Genomic DNA, 21,109 nt, shown 5'->3' with positions numbered 1-21,109 from the left:
CATAGCTCTCCTGAGCTTAAGAGTCCTCCCTGCATCTGCTCCCTCCCAGAAGACAAAGCAAGGCAGGCACTCAGGAAAAGGCATGCTGGGCCCTGAAATGCCAACAGGATCCAGCAATGCTGCACCTTGCTTCCCCCAAAACACCCCCCCTTCACTGAGTTACAGTGTCTACTCGGCTTCCCTGCAGCCTGCTACCCAGCAAGCACGGCCATTAGCTGCACCCTGGCACTGCTTGAATAGCACCACTCTTGGCTACCTGCCCAGGATCTTGGGCATCAGGAGCCCTACAACACACACAGCCTCTTCCCACATGCCTCGGAAACACACACAAACACAGTGCCAGAGAGAGAGCGAGAGCGACATTCTATGCCAACAGTGGTTTTATCACTGAGAGCCAAAACTTCTGGCCTGCAGAGAAGTCCACGACAGCCCTGCTCCACCAGAGCTAAGGAAGAGCTCAGCAGCTGCCTGGGGCTAGGCACACTCTCCTCAGGGGTGGCTGCTCCAGGCCAAAATGGTTAAGGACACCCCTGAAGGGACAACGGCCCATGGGCACACCATGCTGGTGCACACACACACAGCCCTGAAGGCATTTGCCCTCTCAGGGCCTGGGGTGGGGGGGGCACTTCACAACCTCTAATGGCCCTGACCAGCCCCATGTGGGGCCTGCACACACATGCACGTGTGTGTGCATCCCTGCCCAATGCCCCAGCAGCTCCATTGTAGCTCAGCCCCAGGCCTCCAGTGTCTGCCCCAGCTACATGCCAGCTGAGGCAGTAAAGAATTTAGGTACCAGTTCTAGAATCTAGCCACACTGGATTGTTTCACCAGTTGTAGGAGACGTTCCTGAACAAAATTATAAGACGTATAGCACAGAAAAGCTTTTCAAACACCTCTGAATTAGCAGTAAATAGTTTCATTTCTTATTGATCTTATGAATTGGAATGTCCTGCTTGTTCTTCGTGGTGAAGCTAAAAGAAAAAGAAATATTTACAGTAAGAATCTGCTTTTGTGCACTCAGATTGGCATTTATTCACACGCATTCACATGCATCCAGGTAACAAAGAGTAGCTCAAATCAGCCATTCCAGAAGCAGAAGAATTGGTCTGAAGTACGCCTGAAGTTCACTATTTTGGATTTCTAGTCTCAAACCTATTAAAGGGCCTCCCCTCTAAATCACTGCAGTGATATATGAACTGGGTTTGGCTCATACCTTGATCTTAATTTCTCAACAGTCAAGGCTCTCCTCAGAGAGGATAAACGATCTTGCAAGTTTTTACTCAGAATTCAAATAGCTACTTTGCAGAACATTAATGTAACAAAATTCAACCCAAGATCTCATAGAGAAGGATTTTATCTCTCAGAATCTCTATGCAAAACTTCATCTACTCTTGCATCCAAATACTAAGAAGCATCAAAACACATGTCCAAGTGGCTTGGCTGAAATCATCATGACACAGAAGACAAAGGATACAACTGTCAAGCTAACCCCTAATCTCCTTGGTTGATGACCAAAAATTGGTTTTTGAATATGCCTTTGTACCCTTGAAGTGTAGCTGTTTGGAGCTGCTTTGCCTTATTAATTTGTTTGCCTAATTAACTTACTCCTTATAACTCTTGGAAAAAACGCCTGAATTCCACAGTTCTTTTGTTCTTCCAATGCAGGTATTTTATGGTTCCAAATCTGTTCTTTCTCTTCTTACTATGCACTAATCAAAATTAAATCATACATATGGGGCTCTGCAGCAGCAAATACATACCATTCCTTTATCAATTGTCCTACCATTTGTTGTAGTGCTTTCAACCATTCATACTTGATTCACATCAATCTTGTTTTAATTCACATCAATCTTGTTGTTTCTGTTAAAAAACTCTAAAATTTCAGATCAGGTCAACTTTTAACCCTGCAGTGCCACGGGCCCCACTACCAGACATTATTTAAACGTCCTTTCGGTGACCTGGTCCACTTCTGAATCTGCAAGAAATAAAAACCTACCTAGCCTTTAGAAAAATGTTGATACAACCCCATCCAACATAGTTTTCATCTGGGCTCTCAGAACAGGCCGCATCGCTGACTCAGATGCCAAACATATAACACAAATACCATGCCTCAGCAAACTACAAAAATCTCACCCGGAAGCCCTGAAAACCGACACTGTGCTGCAGGTCCACTGTAACAAGCACAACCACCCTGTATAATCAGTCCAGGAACCACCAATTTCTTTCTTCAGGCTGTTTCTTATATCTACTCGGACAAAACCTGCATTCCACACAGCAGAGTGTGTTTTATAACAAAAGCTCTCCATCAAGCCCTTGCCAACCCAATCTTTCTTTAAGAACTGCCCGAAGGTGGAAAGAGCAGAGGGCAACCGCTCACACATCTCAGCTGCGGAGGCAAGGAGGGGGCAACCTCCCTCCGAAACCGCCTCAGAGCCGCCCGGGCCCCTCTCACCTTCCCTCTGCTTGCCTTCCCTTCTGCGCACTGAGGGTACGGAGGCATAGGCCGCAGCCCCGAAGAATAGCCCGACCGCAGCACGACCCAGTAACCAACACCAGCCCGCAACTGCCCCGTGATGGCCGCCATCTTTACTACTCGCACAGAAGAAAGTCTCCCGGACAGGACGGAAGCCGGCGTGGGCCAGGACGGTTGGAAAGGGTGACTCATAGGCTCTGCCTGCTCGCACAGGCAGAAGGGGTGGGAGAAGGGGCGGTAGCGGCTGAGGCGCTCGGGCAGGAGGGGCAATGGCCAAACAACGCGTGACAGAGCAAAACGCCCAAAGTGATTCCTCCCCTCCCCTCCTCACCTCTCCGCGAATGAGGGATGAAAAAAATAAAGGGCAAAGAAGAGGAATTTGACATAATGCCTAGAAATCGCCTTGCCCCTGCATCCTGGCTAGTCCTAGCTGGCCAGAATCTGCCTTTTTATATCCCACAGATGAAGGATACGGGTCGAGGAGCAGGTCTGGAGACTGTAGCTGGGGATGAGGAGGCAGTTTCAGCTCCTGTCCTCCTGAATTCAATTTATTGGTCTCACAAGTGAAAGTACAACTTCTCAAAACCCATTTGTTACTCCTTATTTTCTCTGCACCCCTAAAGTAGGGGATGGTTACCAGAGAAAAGATGTGACACGCCAAATCAAGGCAAGCATGACACAATTCAGGCAGCTGAGGAGTTATGTTAAGGCAGAATTAAATGAAAGAGCAGGTGTCAGCAATCTGGAACAAAATGCCTAAGTCATGACCTGTACCTAGCACCAGCCTTATGTTTAAACCTGTAAATGTAAGAGGGCAGCTAACAGCTTTAGCTCCTTGTGGGGGCAATCTTTCTGCTACCAGCAAAATCAAAGCTGCCTGAATTACCACGCGGTCATTTGCTGTTAGAGAGGTTAAGTTTCTTCTCAGTGGCACAGTTGGGAAATAACATGCAGGACTTTTACTGTTTGGGACTGTGAAGGTGGTGCAACATTGAATGTTCGTTCAGTCCTGAGGTGTCACTCTGCTTCCCAGTGCAGAACTTAATTTCTTCTTCAACCAAATTTGAATGAGTTCTGCTCTGCCCAAATACAAAATGGGAACAAAATGATCATGCTCTCATGTTTGTAAATCTAGACTACATGGTGCTGCTTTTCTTAGACTTCAGACCAAGGACAAAATCAGATATGTCCAAAATCTTGAAAACAGTGTCCAGTAACTGGAATAAACTCAAGATTATTTAAGTGAATTCTATAAATCTTTAATATCTCAAGAAAATAATTTTGCCACTAAAATGTAAGGTTTCCATTCTCCAAAGATCACTGAATGCTAGGCATCTAAATGAGATATTGGGCCTGAGCACCCTAAGAGGCTGAGTCTGTCTTGAACATGAATAGTTCTATAATGCCCAGATACACCTTTGGAGATACAGAGCATATGTTCCTCATGGTAATTATACTGCCATATGAAATTGTTCTACTAACATATAGTAGAATAGCATGTAACATGCTGAGATGTATTATGTAGCTCATAAAAAGTACCTGCTTTGGCAATAAAAAGGTAGTTATTGCATCTTCATGTTCAGAATATTTATCAGACCTTTTAACCTCGCAATGAAGTCTCATTGTCAAGGTTCAGACACACACCGTCACACACAGCTGTACTTGTATGTCCATGACAGGAACCTTGCTAGTCATCTTATAATGAAGAGAAAATGAAGAATGGAGTTAATATGTAACTCCATACATATGTTAAAGTATGAAAAATCTTTGATTTATAATTAGTGCTTAATATATTTAATGGACTTCATAAATATTAAGCAATGATTTAGGCAGCTGTACTGACCTCTTAGGATGTTAACCATTATCACAAACATTCTGAAGTCCTGCTATATATTCACAGATTTAAGTTATTTTTACTAGAAACTCTCTGAATAGTATCATATTTATTTTCTACATTAGGGTGACCTTGGAAGGGATCTTCTGTTGTTGAAAACATAGTGCCATTAACAGAGCAAGATCCAGCTGCTGGTGTTGTGTGTTAGCTAGGAGTTCCTGTTTCATGACTTCATTGTAGATCACTTGTATATGTTGGATGCCAATTTCAAAACTTAATCATTTCCTTTAAGCTCTTCTTCACATTTTGCATGCTTTTCCTAAAAGGAATCAAATCAGTTGTAAGTAGTTGTTTAAATGTCAGCTTTCAGTGGAATGGTCCATGATCAACACACTGCTGTTCTTGTTAGAGTTTATTCAAGAAAGTGCACATTCAACTGTGTACTTCAGAAGGTTTTTTTTGTTTGTTTTTTGTTTTTTTTTTAAGGAAAAGCCTTTACGGGATATTCTAGTTGCTAGGATAAACAGCTCTCAAGAATTCCAACTTGTTCAAGAATAGCTATACTTGAGACAGCCTCCTTTCTACAACTATTTTAAAACTGATCAAATTGTCATATCACAGATTTCTTTGTTTTAACAAGCTAAACACAGTCCTGACTTTCCAAGAGATGAATAAAAGGTACTGAAGAAAATCCTCAAATCCATATTGTCTGTGCTGAATTCATTGCAGTCAGCTGATTCATCACCATATATCATCATTTATCTGTGTTAGTGATACTGTGAAAACTATTGATGCAACAGAAGTAAAGAATTACTTGAATAACTAATGCTGGGCTAAGACTGGGAAATAAATACTTTAAATAAGAAAGATCTCTGCAGCCATTGAGCTTCGCTTAAAATCTTCCATCAGGACTCTGTCAATTCCATCCTGCCTGTCTTCTTCTACAGATATATACCTAAGAAAACAGTCCACACAATCGCAATTGATTGTTTTACAAAAGAAAAACAGAAAAATCCTGCCAGCACTATTATTAGCAGGTGCAATATAATTGTTTAAAATAGTATATTTTATATTATACTATATTTTATAATATAACCTTTCCTGCTTTTGAATTATTTGGTGTTTGCATAGCAGGATCTTCAGCATTCTTCATTGTTTCATCTGCTCTTTCTGCTTATTTTCCCTGTGAGGTAGTAAGTCCATTTCTTTCATCATTATTAGCCCCAAGATACTTGAGAAAGTAATGTCATTTTAAAAAACAAGGGGAGGAGGAAAAAAAGGAGAAATAGAGGCAGATAATAAAGATCCAGTTTTCCTGTAAATGGCCACAAACAAAAATATAATACCAAGACAGTACTTTTCAGTTTTACATGCACTAATTATGAAAAATCACTAGGCAGATGAAATACTTTGTTTTTCTTTATTATATGTTAATCATAACTGCATTTGTGACAATTGTTACTGTTCAGTTAATAGATGTCTGCTGCCATTTTTCTATTTAATGCTATTTCATCCTAGCAAGCATTTCCAGAAAGCTAAAAAAAATAGATTAATCTGATTTTTTACAATTAAAAACTTCATCTGAATGGCTTTTTCAGGAGCAATAACTTAATCACCAAAAAACAATCTATGATCAAACAGATTTTCATAACACTACTGCTATAGTAATCCAATTACCAGTATATTGCGCTTCATTAGAGGTTGGAAGCAGACCTATAAATAAGATTTACAAATTTACTTTGCGATACATTCTTTGTATACCTCTTTATCTAACAAGTATTTTGTTTTTTCTTTAGTTTGAAATGCACACACATTTTGAAAAGCATTTTCAGTTACAGTACAATGCAAGCTACTTAGTTTTTATTCAAAACTATGATTTTGCATACAAATGGGATATTGGGAAGAAGAAATGCTATATTATATAGAAAGCCCTAAAAGTTAAAAAATATTGGAGATGTTAGATAAATACGTGTTCAGTCTATAGTTTAATCATAGACTGTTATTACTATTTTCCTTCTTTCCACTTTTGTGATTTCTGTTCACATCCATGACTAACGTATATCTAGTGAAAAAGCCAATGTTTAGAAAGGCTGTGTCATTTATAACTGAGAGATTACAGTTTCTTTTTTATTTTCCTGATCAGATTCAATTTCACATTGATAATTCAGTAAGCAAAAATGTCTTGTCTTAGTGAAAGAGAAGGAATTTACTTTTGTGTTCATAGTCCACACTGGGTTAACACTCTTAGTGCACAGGGCAGTGGCACAGCAGTCTCCATGTAGGTTTGTGCTTGTACTAAAGCTAAGTCCACTTGATCCAAACTGATTGGCACAGTGGTAAGGCACTTGGATACCAATTCTCCCAAAGGTAGCGCTCTTCAGATCTATGCAGAATATGTTGTCAATACTCAAGCCTGACTTTGTGGTTATACTGCATGTGTACACTGCATATTACATATTCTTGTAGAATTACAACTGCTAACCAGAGTAAGAGACACTTGTCTTGAAAATTTAAAGGAGACTGAAGTAAGAAATAGGAGGTCATGTCTCATAGAGGATGTTCTCCATCTCAGGAATGAGCTGTTGCTGTCATTTCAGAAGAATTACTGCCTCAGACTTCTTCAGTGGTACAGAAAGAAATGGTAACATGGAATGTGACCTGCTTTATTAAGAATTTTGAGGTAATTTACTTGTCTTTAAAGTCAGTTCTGATAATCACATTGCTCATTTACGTTGCGTTTTCCTTAAGAAATATTACTAGAACGTTGATAATCGAGTAAAGGATATATAACAAAATCTACTGCAGAAAGCAGCTATATGGAAATCTCTAACTGAAATTAACGGCTATATTATTGCTTTTAGAAACTCACATAAATATGTAAAAGTGCACAGCTGCAATTATCCTCTCAGACACATTGTCAACTTTCCAAACTCTCTTCTCAATTACAACACACAACTCCTATGCAAGGAGTCTCTCCTGAAGCAGTAATTATATTTTGATCAAATATTTCAAATATACTTATAAGAAACATCTGCTTTTAATGGTATTCTGTTACTACCACAATACCAACAACAGGATCCTTCTCCTCCAGTGCATCACTAATGACTTAAACAGACCCAACAATGCTAGGACACTTAATATGGTTGGAGGTAGGAATCAAGTAACAGTCAAGATTCACTGTACAAGAATTTATATTGTCTCTCGTTATATGAAAGTTCTTCGTGACTGCTATCTGATATCTCTTCATCAATTAGAATAGATAAAATATTTCAAGCAGTAATCTTGTCTTTCTTTTATGCAACATAATCATATCAAAGATACTTTGCCCGATGTGATGGCAGTTTATTTTAACCCACACCATGTATTTAGTGTTTTAGTTTTCTCTTAAGTAGGTATTAAAAATACAATGCATTTCTATGAAGATATACTGTAATTATGTTATAATTAGTTTAAAAATTCTACTGACTTAGTAAAGAGTACTAAACTTAAAAAAAAAAAAAAAAAGAAAGAAAGAAAGAAAAGAAAAGAAAACACCAAACTGTTCTCTAAGGTCTGTGTGGAACAACATGAGGCCAGCAGAATTTGACTGTAGAACTGCAAAAAATAATTCTCATGTAATATATTATCATTATTATTTGATTTACTCTTGTGACTAAAATAGCAAACCAGATCAGGACCCTGCCATGTTATCTTTTATCTAAAACAAGGTATTTAATCAGCATATGTGCCAAATTAGAAAATGCACTCTCATGATATGAAATTCTCCTTTTTCTCAAGATTTCCAAAAGCTTACAGAAATTATAGTATAATTAGCAAGGCTGCCTACTTTATCACATTCATTTCATCACAGTGCACAATTATTGCTGTGCCCACTGAAGTCAGGAATGATGATGCCTGAAATCTTGGAACTGATCAGCCATGACATTCCCAAGATATTTTTTTTTAATTATACAAATCTCTTCAACTCTCAAGGGCCAAACACGGCTTGTCTTTACCATACAACTGTTAAACCAAGCAGATCATCGCTCTCTGAAAATAATAAAGTGACATACACTTCCCTAATACAGATAGCCTACAAAGCTATTGGTGCAGCATCCATCTAATAGCAATTAATGCATTGAAACATGGTTTAACTATGGAGCTAAAGTACCAGAATTGAATGTTTCTTTTTCAGAGTGCCTTCCACAGAAGAAAACACACTCCTTTGCCTATTCTTTCCTCCTGATCCGCCAGCTTCCTTCTTCCCTGTTCTTGTGTCAGGAGACAAGATAAAATACTAACAAGATACCAGCCTAACACTGAGGCTCACAGTGTGTATTCTTCACAAAAAGGTGAAATTCATCCTGCAACATTGTGCTTTGTCCTGAAACATTTGTGTTAAGCCACACAAGTGACTTGCTTATCTAAGATTTTCACACAACAAATTTAAAAAAAGGTGAGCTGAATTTAGGACATTGTTGCTGAGAGTATAGCAGCAAAAACTGAAAACATGCTTACTTAAAAGATGAGCATTGGACACCTATTCACCTAGCAGAACTCACAAAAACAGGGACAAAACTCTGAAATATAAATTCTGTTAATTTGGATGTTTTTTCTGAGAATAGATGGACCAGTAGATTCATTCCCACTACAATGTTCTTTAAATGTAAGGAATGCCAAGTCTCACCTGGAGAAACATCTGTTTTAAGGGTAATTAATATGACCATTAAGGTATTTCCTGAAATAAGGATAGTGTTCACATAGATACAGATGTTTGTTCACTGAAAATATTTAACTGCTGACCTTTGAAATAAATTGCATAAAAGCAAATTAAGTTAAAATCACTTTGCTTCGATTACTGATTTTTTATTTTATCTGCAATTGCAAAAACATCATTCTACCATGAGTAAATGCATATTGAAATTTAACAACTTTTCAAAACTTCACATGGTTTTATGATGCTTTTAAGCATCATTCAGATGTAAAAAAGGCTTATACATATTTTATTTTTTGTGCACAAGGTGTCAGTATGCTTGCATAATATGTCTTGACTCCTGGAGAATTTCCACGAAGACCAGTGTGAGGGTGTGTGAGAACCTTCATCCGCCCAGATCTCTGTCCTTCACTGAATAGGAGGAGTCATGTTAAATTTTAAGCTTTACCTAGAATTTAGGCTTTTTCCTTTCTTTTTATTGTTCATTTCTTCCCATTTTGGAACAATTTAAGAATTATAAATATAGCAAGATAAAGAGGTCAAATGTAAAACCTTAGGATGCATTCACAATTCTCCCATCTTCAGAACTCTACTGATATGAATCACTGATTTAAGAATAAATACAAGTAGGGACAGGAGCTCACAAACATTAGTCCAAATGCTGACCCAATTTCACAGGCAGTCTACTGTGGAGACCCATTTTGAAAGCAGGGACAGGAAATCTTTTCTTTTACCAGAACTGACTAAAGAAACTAGATCTATGCACCTTGCTTGCTTGTGTGTAATTTAGCATCTGGGGGCATGATCTGGAAGCTTTTATGCATATCAAATGTTTTGTACATATCTGTGTGAGTTTAACTTAAATTTTCCTATTAATTAAATATTGATGGCCAAATCTTTTTTTGTAGAACAGACAAAAACTGGGGAGGGGAAAGAGGGATTGGTTAGACTGGAACTCTCTATACTCTCCAGGGTGCTGAATTCAGTTTATACTAGCGAACGTGATCTGAACACAAGTAAATACAAGTGTGCTTTCAACACATAAGTAATTGTGCTTCCCCCTTCTTGTCATTCCTATAGACTGAAGGCCTCCAAAGGAACTGGGTGTGGGGGCAATATTGTTGGATGTATACAGTGCTCTTAGTATTTCCAGACTGAAAACTGCATCCTTCAAATGAAGGCAATCTTTCCTCAAATTAAAATTTACATTGATACCCTTCTCATCCTTCCCATTGGGTTTTATCTTCCTCATGTCAGCCAGTACTTTAGTATTTAACATTTAATAGGGGCATTGCATTTGCCACTGCAACCAGCACTTCTTCCCTTTGCGTTACATAAAACAGCGGTGTTTGCCTGAACAGGGTGGAAGGTTTCTTGAAGAACATACATTTTCTATTTTGTTTTTCTAGTGAAGCAATCTTTTACTTTCAGTTTCAGTAGAGAAAAATCTGCATAGCTTCCATAACTGAAGGGACTAGTCTTCATTTCTTATATCAATTCTATCACGGAAATAGGGAGATTTACAACTGTTAGATACTGCCCTGGGTCAGGCAGTCAGCCTTGTAGATTGTCTATATTAATACTCAAATAATATAGCAGTGCCTACAAACATAAAAGGTAGTTCAGCACTTCAACTCATCTCCCATGTGATAAAATGCTACAACTCATTTTATTACCCAAGTTTGGGGGAATGAATGGAAGCCCTGTATCACAATCTGCTGGGTTTTTTTGTACATGATCCTTCCAATGTCATAGCACACATGTATTGATAATCTTGATTTGTATTCTTTGAAGAAGAATGGCATTCATGGTGCGCATTACTTGGATTGCAAAATGCTCTACAGACAACTAAACTAAATAACATTTGCAAAAAGGATAATATCCTATCTTCAATCTCCAGTTCAAAAAAAGAAAGGTGCAGAAAGTATTATCATGTGATTCAGGGCTCAAACCTGTACCCATGCCCAAGATCCTTGATTACCCACAGCAAGCTTTGGTTTACAGTCTAGTTACTATTTAAGGCAATTGGCTCCCCAGGCTGGGAAGCTCAAGCAGAAAGTAAGGACTCCTTGCCTCTTCCAGGCAGTCTGGGCACAACCAATTCAAGTTTACCAATTCAACATGATAAACTTCTTCCCACACATGATCATGGCTAAGAAAAGATGTTGTAGCTAAAGCAGAAAAGTACATGCCATTCAGCAATGTCTAACTTTTAGGAACCCAGCTCTGGAAGTGGAATTCACCAACCTGAAGTAGATGTTTATGAGCCTAGGCACTGCGTATAGAAAATTTAGGTCCTCAGAATGGAAGCTACAGTGAACAGAGGAGTACAGGAATGTTTTTTCAAGCCTTATCTTTTACTTATGATCCCAAATCTTTTCTAGCCTTTGGGTTTCATATTATTCCTTTATGTTTGCGGCATAACTGGTTGACACTTTTCTTCTGAAATATAGCCTCTAGAGGAAATAATGATAAGGGTATCACTGGCAGACTGGTTTGGTCTTGTGTTTAGAGTAGTTTCCTGAGAAGTACCTCCTTGTTAGCCAGAAGGAGTACAGATCTGTAGCTCGAAACCTAGCATTAGTCTGTGTCTCCCCACACTAACATTTTGATTATATGTTATATGCTTGCTGTGCGTCATGCTAAATATAGGTTTATCATGGTGGGGAAGATATGAGTCTCTGAGCACGTGGGCTGCATCAGACTTGATCCAAAATTGTGATATACTACATTTGTGGGGGTGAAGGAATGAGTCCATGCCTTCCACAGTCCAGTCTAATAATCTAAGCACTAAATCATTATCTTTTCCCTGATCAAGAAATGCTGTGTGTTCTATTTTTGCAGAGGTTTCAGACCTGCCACTACTGTGTTGAATTTCCACATTTACAATAAAGAAGAATACTATTTTCCTTCAAAGCAAAACAGCTTTAAACCCTAAGATATCCAAGAAAATTATTGTCAAAGTTCTTGGAAGTACTTTTTTTTCCCTACATGCTTTTGCTAGTTATTTAGAGGTCAAAAGTGAGAACAGACAATTTTGCATTTAGGAAATTACTATCTGGAAAGGTTAATACATCAGAGAAGGTATTAATTGATGAAGAAAGCATTTCAGGGAAGCATGAGCAGACACAGGAGAAAGAGTTCTATGCCTACAGACAGTTAACAGTTCTTTTCAGTGAGTCCCATATAGTACTGTCTGAAATACTATATTCGATTCTGGGTACACTGTAAACAGAGGATCATAAAGCAGCCAAGGACCATGTTCTGGAGGGGTTGATTATTAGAGAAGTAAGAACTGGTAAAAAAGAGCAGACTACAGATATCAGAAAAGAATAAATACCAAGAACATTTTTTTTGCAGTGGCATAGAAATATAACTGGGAAATAAGAAAGTAAGAATTTCAACCGCATAAACAATTATGATAAAAGTTGAAGACCACATAAAATAGTAACATTCCCTCACTGCCAAAATAAAAGTTGTAATAGTTAGCTTGCTTTCACTGTCAGCTGCATGACTGTAGAAAAGTGGGAAACAACTCATATTCGGAATGCTGATATTTTTGACAGCAGGAAGAAGTATAAGTAAGTCCTGTCTTAGCACAGGTAAGCCTAGTTCTTTCTCTGCCTTTTCCATGGGAAACCATATGAGGCAAATAACAGGGAGGGACACTGTGCTGACAAGGGTGGGACTTGGTAAGAGACAGTCAGGCAGCCAAGCTCCCTGCACCTATGCAGAGACTGCCATATGGAGCTGAGAGAGCAGCAAAGAAAAGGAATAGAGGGAAATGTGACAAGAGAGAGGAGATACTGTTTGCCAAACGGTTTCATGTTTTTCTGTGTTTTATTTCTGACTATGACAAATTGCACGTTTTGATTAAGCAGGCTAGCAAATGTATTTCAAGTACCATTGTTTGCAGCTGCTGGATAGCCAGTCTTTGCTACAATCACCTCTCTAGGTAGCGTTCAAAATGAATGATTCAGAGGGAATGTGGTTCTGATATGTGCTTCCTTCACATTCTTCTTGTGGACTGGTTCGACTGAAAGGCTTCGTGTTTTAAGTTCACTGTTTGGTCCCCACAGCCAGTGTTGAGAGTGATAAGGGAAAAGAAGTAGTTCTCTGTGTACTGTGGGATTAATGAACATTGATCCATTTTACCAGTACCAATGGTAAGAAATGAGCTCTTCTGTAACTAGTCCACTACTTCATGTAAATATTTTGAGGAATAACTTGGATTTTATGGAGTAACTTGGAGGGCTTTGTTTGGGTATGCTAAAGTGGCAGTTTATCCACTCACACACACGGCTCTTTGAGCAACAATGAAAAGCAAGCTTCATTGAAAAGATGAGATAAAGCCTGAAATTCTTTCTCTCTAAATGATTCTGTTCTGTGGAGGCTATACTGACTCAACATGTGGGTGTGAATCTCCTCTGACAGAGGCACAATCAGCTGCAACCCCTAGACATGCTGACTTCGCTGCAGATATCACAGTACTTTATGATATGACATCACAGCCATAATTTTGACATTAATGCCAGTTCTGCCTTGTGCTTTGAAATAAACCTGTCACAATACCTTTAATGTTTTCGTATGCATAGCGGTATCGTTTTAGCTAAAAGTTTTAAATAAGCTTTTCATGGTAGTAAGAAATGACACTTCAGAAAACAGGCAGCTGCTCTCATTCTGACAAAATAATTAATATTTCTATTAAAATTTGTATATTAGCAACAATTTAGTTCTGCCTTAAGAAATGTATACTGAGCTATAAGAGCCTGATTTACTGTTCTATTTTCCCCAGGTACTTCCTTGAGACTAGGAAAGTTAGCAGCAAATATTAAACTACCTGAAGAAAACCGAGTATCAGCCCAGAAGTATTTGATCTTTTCCCTCATAAAAATATTAATCTCCCAGTGACATTTAGAATTAACAAGATCCTGCTTTTTACAACTGAGAAGAATTCTTCCTGAGCAAAGTAGACTGCAAAGTTAGATCCCATGAGGTGGCAGGAATAGTTCATTTGTAAGTTAAAATCTTTCTGTAGCATTGACACTCTAGACAAGATGTCTGGAGATGTAGGTGTTGAGGTTCCCTATTCACAACATTCATCTAGCATGCTTCAGGCAACAGCAAGTTTATAAATTCCAGGAAATTATTGCTGTTCTACCTCTAATCAGGACAGTTCAGGAATTGTTCATTTATAAGTTGAGCATAGATCAGCTCTCAAGATAGGACTCTGTACTAATGTTGCAGTATTTTAATAGTTTTTAGCTTCCTTTTTAACAAATGTAACTTTGAATCTTAGTTTTGTCTCTTCCTCCAGAAGTATTAACTTCTTTTGTGTTCCAGTATTTAGTTAACTCTGATGTCTAGCATGTGTCAGTTGTCCAATATATTCTTCTGATTTAAATTCAGAGGCTCTGAGTGACAGCAGGTGACAGGCTAACAGCTTACACTCTCATGTCGTGGAGAAGTTTCATGATAACAGCAGAAAGTCTTATCAGCTACTAGAGAACACTCTGATCTGGGAGGACATACAATACCCTCTTTCATGATTTTAAATATTGCTCAGGGTTCGTAATACCAGTATGTTGTTACAGAATGTCCTATGGTAATGGAGAAACTGTTGGGCACCCAATGTATAACCTCTGTGGATGGGTTCAAGGCTCCAGTTCCCAGCTAAGCAGTTTGGAAGGAAATAGGAAGTCTGCAACCTTGCTGGAAGAGGGAACAAAATGCACCACCCTTCAGTGGCCCTGGATCCAGACACCACGGTGACTAACGGATCTGGAATTCCATATAACCCTGAGGAAAGCACAAAGGTTTCCGCTTTAGCAAGATGTGAAATCCACAGGGCCTGCACAACGAAGTGTTTCTATGGCTGTTATTTAGCTAAAACTAGAATGCAGGGAGATGTCTACAACTTCCTGGAAAGCCCTAGTGGATGTGTAAATACACACATTTCCACATAATATTTTGTGTATGAAATATTTGAAACTGTCCATGTGATCAACCAGTAATCACAGTACTTCCGTTCCAAGGCTGAAAATCATTGTTTCATGAATAATCTGATTGAAAACAATGGGAAAGCCAGTTTCACAAAGAATCAGCTACTATATCTATTAACATTTCCACTAGAGCACTGTTTATTCAAAATAAGCAGTTGGATAGAGGAAAGATAAATTAATACCTCCAGAGATGAAAACACTTCACTGTGAACTCAATTAAACTGTCCAGTAAGGGAGGGTCTTTACAGGAGAGAGATGTTAAGAAAGTTCTTAAGAAAAAACTTTGATCAGCGCTTACTAATTATTACAGAGAATAACATAACCACAGCACATAAAACCACAGGCTGTATAAGTTTTATTTTCATTTCTTGAAGTTATTGATTTTTTTCCATCATTTATGTAAGAAATTCAATACGTCCTATTCCAGAAGCTCAATTTTGTAACAAACTGTGCAGTGAATATCATTAACCTCCCCACAGTGGGGTTGTTTCTATGTTTCTGTGTTCCAACACAGTTTATGTTGTTTCTTTAGTGAAACCATTTGTTTCTATAGTGAAAACAAATACTGTAGTGCGGCATTGATATGGTGCTATTGATGAAATTTTGATGTACTTTTTTGGAAATGCCCTCCATTCTTACAGAAACCAGTAAAATCAAAAGCAATGCCTTGATGTTAATGTTACAATTGCTCATTAACATGTGGTACCAAGTTCGAGAAGAAGAGTGTTTCAGACATCTTTATGATCAACAAGCTGATATTAATTGAATACTGGATGTATTTGTACAGTGTCATTATATGAATTTGCTCTTCCAGTCTTTTTGATGCTGAAGCTACAGAACATTAATATGAGTGCTATGAAGGGGCTGATCTACTCTGTAAATGCTGGTAGTAATTTCCCATCTCCATGAATCATAGAATCGTAGAATAGAATCATTGAGTCAGTAAGGTTGGAAAGGACCTCTGGAGATCACCTAGTCCAATCCCCCTGCTCAAGCAGGGTCACCTAGAGCACGTTAGACAGGGTTGCATCCAGGTGGGCCTTGAATATCTCCAGAGAGGGAGACTCCACAGCCTCCCTGGGCAACCTGTTCCAGTGCTCTGTCACTCTCACAGTGAAGAAATTCCCCCTCACATTCAGGCGGAACTTCCTGTGGTTCAATTTCCACCCATTGCCTCTTGTCCTGTCACATGGGACAACTGAAAAGAGTTTGTCCCCGTCCCCTTGACACCCTCCCTTCAGATTCTTGTACACATTAATAAGATCCCCCCTCAGTCTTCTCTTCTCCAGGCTAAACAGCCCCAGCTCTCGCAACCATTCCTCATAGGGCAGATGCTCCAGCCCTTGGATCATCTTCGTAGCCCTACGCTGGACTCTGCAGTAGCTCCATATCTTTCTGGTACTGGGAAGCTCAGAACTGGACACAGTACTCAAGATGAGGCCTCACCAGGGCTGAGCAGAGCAACAGGATCACTTCCCTCGACCTGCTGGCAAGTCTTCCTAATACCTTCCAGGATTCCATTGGCTTTCTTGGCCACAAGGGCACATTGCTAGCTCATGGTCAACTTGTCAAATAGATGCATCACAGAGATGAAGATACGTCACAGATTGCATACCAAAACCTGCTGATTGTTCGGTCTCACAGCCAATGTCAACGATAAATATATCAGAATCCTGAAAACCGACCATGAAATCATGTTGTCATATAGTGAAAAGTTTCTGTGAATGATTAAAGAAATGACTAGATCTCTTTCAGGAAGGCTTAGTGAGCTAAGCCTGATACAAAATCAGAAGGGAGGCTTGATTCCTGCATACAGAGAAGGAAAGGACATCCAAACATACTGGCTAACAAGACAAATGGAGATAAAAGCAGTGAAGATGAGCGAAGCAGCACAAACATTAGTAGAAGAAACAAGCAATTCACCATAACTGAAGCAGGGAACTTAAACCTAGGAATGGTAGGGCACAGAAAAAAAGGTTTCTCTAAGGTCGATGCTTCTGATGCTTGTAATGGACACATGAAATCTATTAGTTCTGGACTGGAGCAAGCTAAACTGAGTAAAAGGCGAAACTGAAATCTTTATGTATTTCAAAGAGCAGCAAATATGGCAGGCTGTTAAATGCTTTGAAAACATGAAGTGCTCATTACTAGTAAAAGATGTAGATCTTTTAGAAGTTGCTTATCTTCAGGCAGTTGATTCAGAAGGGTCATTTGATGTGGAAAGTCTTTATGAATGATGCGTAGCTCACAGCCGTGGTTTGAACAGCACTGGTGATAGCTATTGATTGAAACTAGTCCATGATAATTCAGACATGCACAGTGCAAAGATGCCAAGAAAGATACAGAATAGTTGTGTGTATTTGTAAAATACTTTTAAAATATTCTAGGTGTTTTAGAGATATTAGCTAGTTACTTGTAAAACATACAAGAAATAATTATCCTCATCTGAAAGACATTGAAATACTGGCAGTAATTAACTGAAGTGACCAAAGGCAAATAGCTTGGACAATTTAGTTTCTGAATAGTACTCCTGAGTAGAACTTGATAAATAATGGATTTTTTGATGTAGTTCATTTATTGAAGATAAATTGTTATTATGTCACTTATGTATGTTTTTAAAATAAAAAAGCTGAAAGATTCCATTTTGTTTTAATTCAATAAAAGTGTTCTAGTTTTGTTTTCTGTTTCAGCACCTTATTATAATAAGTCAATTTCTATATAATAATTGCAATAATTCCAATAATTTTGGAAAAAATAAAAGTAACATTTAGAAAGCATCAATGTTTCTACAAATTGGAAAAAATACAGAAAACACTAATGTTTTTACAAATCAGAAAGATGATATTTTGTTTTGGAAACATTGAAATGAAATGTTTTAACATTTTCAAAATCTTTCTTCTTGCTTTTCTCTCCCTAGCCAAAACTATTCACTGGAGGTGAGGTGAATGAGCAAATGTTTTCCTAAGAGCTCTGCTTTTTGCGTTTTTGGTTTTTTTTTTTTTTTTTTTTTTTTGGTTTGTTTGTTTTTTGGGTTTTTTTTACAAATAGTAAAATAGTCAAATGTGCTGCTGACCCTGTCTGGCATAAAGTACTTTAAAAAGTGCTTCCAGAAAAACCTTAAGAAATACTTAGTTTTGGTTCTCACAAAAGCAATGCTTAAAAGTTAATTAGCAAACATTTCCAGCAATGATTAGATAATTCTAAAGTAACAGTGTGTATGAGATCATGAGACCTGATTATAATATCTGAGAAGAGATTCATGGCAAAGAAGTAAAAATATAAAAGCAATATATCTAGACTTAATGTGGAATGTCACCTCTTGGGAAAGTTGGTATGTCTCACAATACTAAAGAAAGTTATGGAAATTTCGTCCTCAAAATATATTTAACAGAATTATATTTTAATGAAGAAACTAAAGCTGAGCTACTATGTCTCCACGATCAATTTCTTAATTGATTTTTTTTTTTTTTTTGAAAAATTAATTGGCTTTTGACATCTTTGAAAGAAAAGCTAGGTGTTACTGCAAGTTAAAATTAAATCCTGGCCTCTGGGGGCTGCACTAGCAAAATGCAACACATTTGTAAGGCTTTGCTGTGGAGCCAGCTTTTTCTTCTTTCAAAGTAAAGATAATGACGTGCTGTATTTACGCTTGTGAAGGAAAGGTGAATAGAAGCCCCTTTTCCTTTCCACGGTTTATCTTACTTCCCAGCTCTATTCATTGTCTTGTATTTACTGGCCCAAATGCTACTCTTTTGTCTACTGCTCTCCTTGATTCCTTTGTTTTCCATTTGACTTATTTTTTCTACTTTTTCCATGTTTTATCTTTCTTTTGCTCTTCCGACCTCCCTTTCATATCTTCTGGCACATACACACCAAAGTAGCCGGTAAGTTGAATCAGGAAGTGATGTTCACCAAATCCCAGAATGTGAGAAATAGGAGGGCAAACAACAATAGTAAGAGATGAGTTTAAAACAGATAAAAGAAAGTCCTACTTTCCTCAGTGGATAGTGAACTTCTTGATCTTGTTACCACAGGAGTTTGGGGAGGAAGAAAGTACTGGCAGTTCAAAAAGAGATTGGTCAAATTCATGCACAACAAGTCAATAAATCATTAGAAAGAGGACTAGGTAGGGAGGTACCTATTTAGAGTTCTAATAGGGCAGTTCTGCAGGCTGAGAGAATAGAAAGGAAAGGGACTGCAAAGAATGGCCAAAATCATATGCTTTACCTAAACAGTATCTCCTCTCACCACTCGCCATGCAGAGTGTTGATCTAGATGGACCACTGGGGCGTATCCAGTAGTGCATTTTTCCATTCTTCTCCATCTTCTTTACCTTCTCACTCTCTAAAAAGTCTCACTCCCTCTCTATCCACTTTGTACTACTTTTATCAGCTAATTATTCCAGGTGTCTAAGGATGAACAGAAATGGAATTGCTTGTCTGGATTAGAGCGTTTCTCATCAAATACTAGAGCATACTCACAGCCAATTAATCTGTTAAACAGAATTTGTCCATGGCTACCATAACAATAAAAGGATGATTACAATTGCAGTGTCTACTCTCCAAACTGGAGCAATGCTTAAAACCAAGGCATAGAGAGGCACTCACTCTTAACCATTAACCCTGATTGATCAACCATCTAATGCACTAGCACTGATAATTTAAATTTGTTAGCACATGACACAGATTTCAGGATGATACTTAAAATATATATATAAAAAAAGAACAGGGTAATTTTTGTTGTATGCATAAGACTTGAGGAATTTTGGAGAAATCAACAGCAAGACCTCTTTTGGGAAAACATGGCACCTCCATGCTCTGTGTTGTGTGATCTCTGTTAAGTGAGATTCCAAAATCAAATAAGAAATAAATAAGAAAGTTTTATAAAAATCTTTCCTCTGTGGTTTTTTTTTTTTTTTTTGGTTTTGTTTTTTGTTTGTTTGTTTTTTTAAGAGAGAGAGAGGAGAAGTCTAAAACAGGTAATCAGGGGTAAGTTTCTGGTATCTTTTCCAGAAAAGTAAAAATTGCAAGGAAAAGAAAGCCAGGTATTTTGAGAGGAAATACGTATCTCCTCTAGACTGAGCAGCTATATGGCAAAAAAGGAAAATAGTATTTGCTGAATACTACTTCTTCCAGGATAGGAGAGAGCAAACGAAATCTACAAGCTGGTTAATCCTCCTTTTCACAGTTCTCTGTTGGTGTAAATAGCTACTTGCGAGCAAGTAAATTGTAACCTGCTTTCACCTCCTTGCAGCACAGAGTACTATCCATTGCAAAAGAGACTGGATAGCAGGGATCAGGAGAAAGCCAGACAGGCAGCTGGTGAAGAGACGGGAATTGCCACATTACGAGCTTTAAGTACTTTTATCCCAAGCCAACAATATTAAATTCACACTTACTCTATTTATAAGTAATCAGAAATTTAATTAGAAGTATGTAGAGAGACCTGGAACCTGGTAGTCACTTGTTCACAAGTTAATGCTGGTAGACTTTGCCACTGTATTTCAGGAAACAGCTTGTTTCTCAAACCAAAACATGAAGTAAGGGTTGGAGACAAACCACTGGTGGTTAGTGGTAAGCATTTTGCTTATATACAGCAAATATATAGTAACAGGGTTATTCAAGTACTCTCCTGCCCTTTATATAGGAAATTTGGCCCTAACTCAGTTTTTTTGCTCTATATATTTAAAAAGGTCGTTGGTTAGAGCTAAGTTTAGCAGTACAGAGGCCATAGGAGCAAGCCACTGGGGATTTTCCTGATTATCTAAGAGGCAATAAAGCAAAAGCTTTTTGGATTCTGCAGATCAGCTGGCAGTTATCAAAGCATTTCTTATTCAATGTCAACCTTCTCAAAATGAATCTGCATTCTGATGCATGCCTCAGCAAAAGCAATAGCAACCTTAACAAAATATGAAGGCAGTGTGTGCTGGCTTCCAGTCTGAAGATGTCAGAGAGAGAGAAGGAAAAGCTTTTCTACTGCATTAAAGGAAAAGGTGCAACACGGTGATTTGTTACTATGGGCATGGATTTACTTGGGGGCAGGAAGGACTTGGCCTTTGCTTTTGCTAGAGAAACTGTAGAGCAGTTTCTGCTCTTTGCTTTGCTTAA

General features: G+C 38.3%; 1 protein-coding gene across 1 annotated transcript in view; it reads right to left on the bottom strand.

The window, feature by feature from the left end:
* The window catches only part of LOC134137700 (small ribosomal subunit protein mS35-like), a 35,405-nt gene extending 32,823 nt beyond the window's left edge, over positions 1 to 2,582 (bottom strand). The window contains exon 1 of the mRNA XM_062570867.1: positions 2,453 to 2,582. The gene's annotated coding sequence lies outside the window, so the exon portion shown is untranslated. The remainder of the gene's footprint in view (positions 1 to 2,452) is intronic.
* Between the last annotated feature and the right edge of the window lie 18,527 nt (positions 2,583 to 21,109).

Source organism: Rhea pennata, chromosome 1 (genome assembly GCF_028389875.1).
Source record: "Rhea pennata isolate bPtePen1 chromosome 1, bPtePen1.pri, whole genome shotgun sequence".
In the NCBI taxonomy this organism is placed as follows: Eukaryota; Metazoa; Chordata; class Aves; order Rheiformes; family Rheidae; genus Rhea; species Rhea pennata.
The sequence above is the reverse complement of the archived record's forward strand: the minus strand, read 5'-3'. Positions and strand labels throughout refer to the sequence as shown.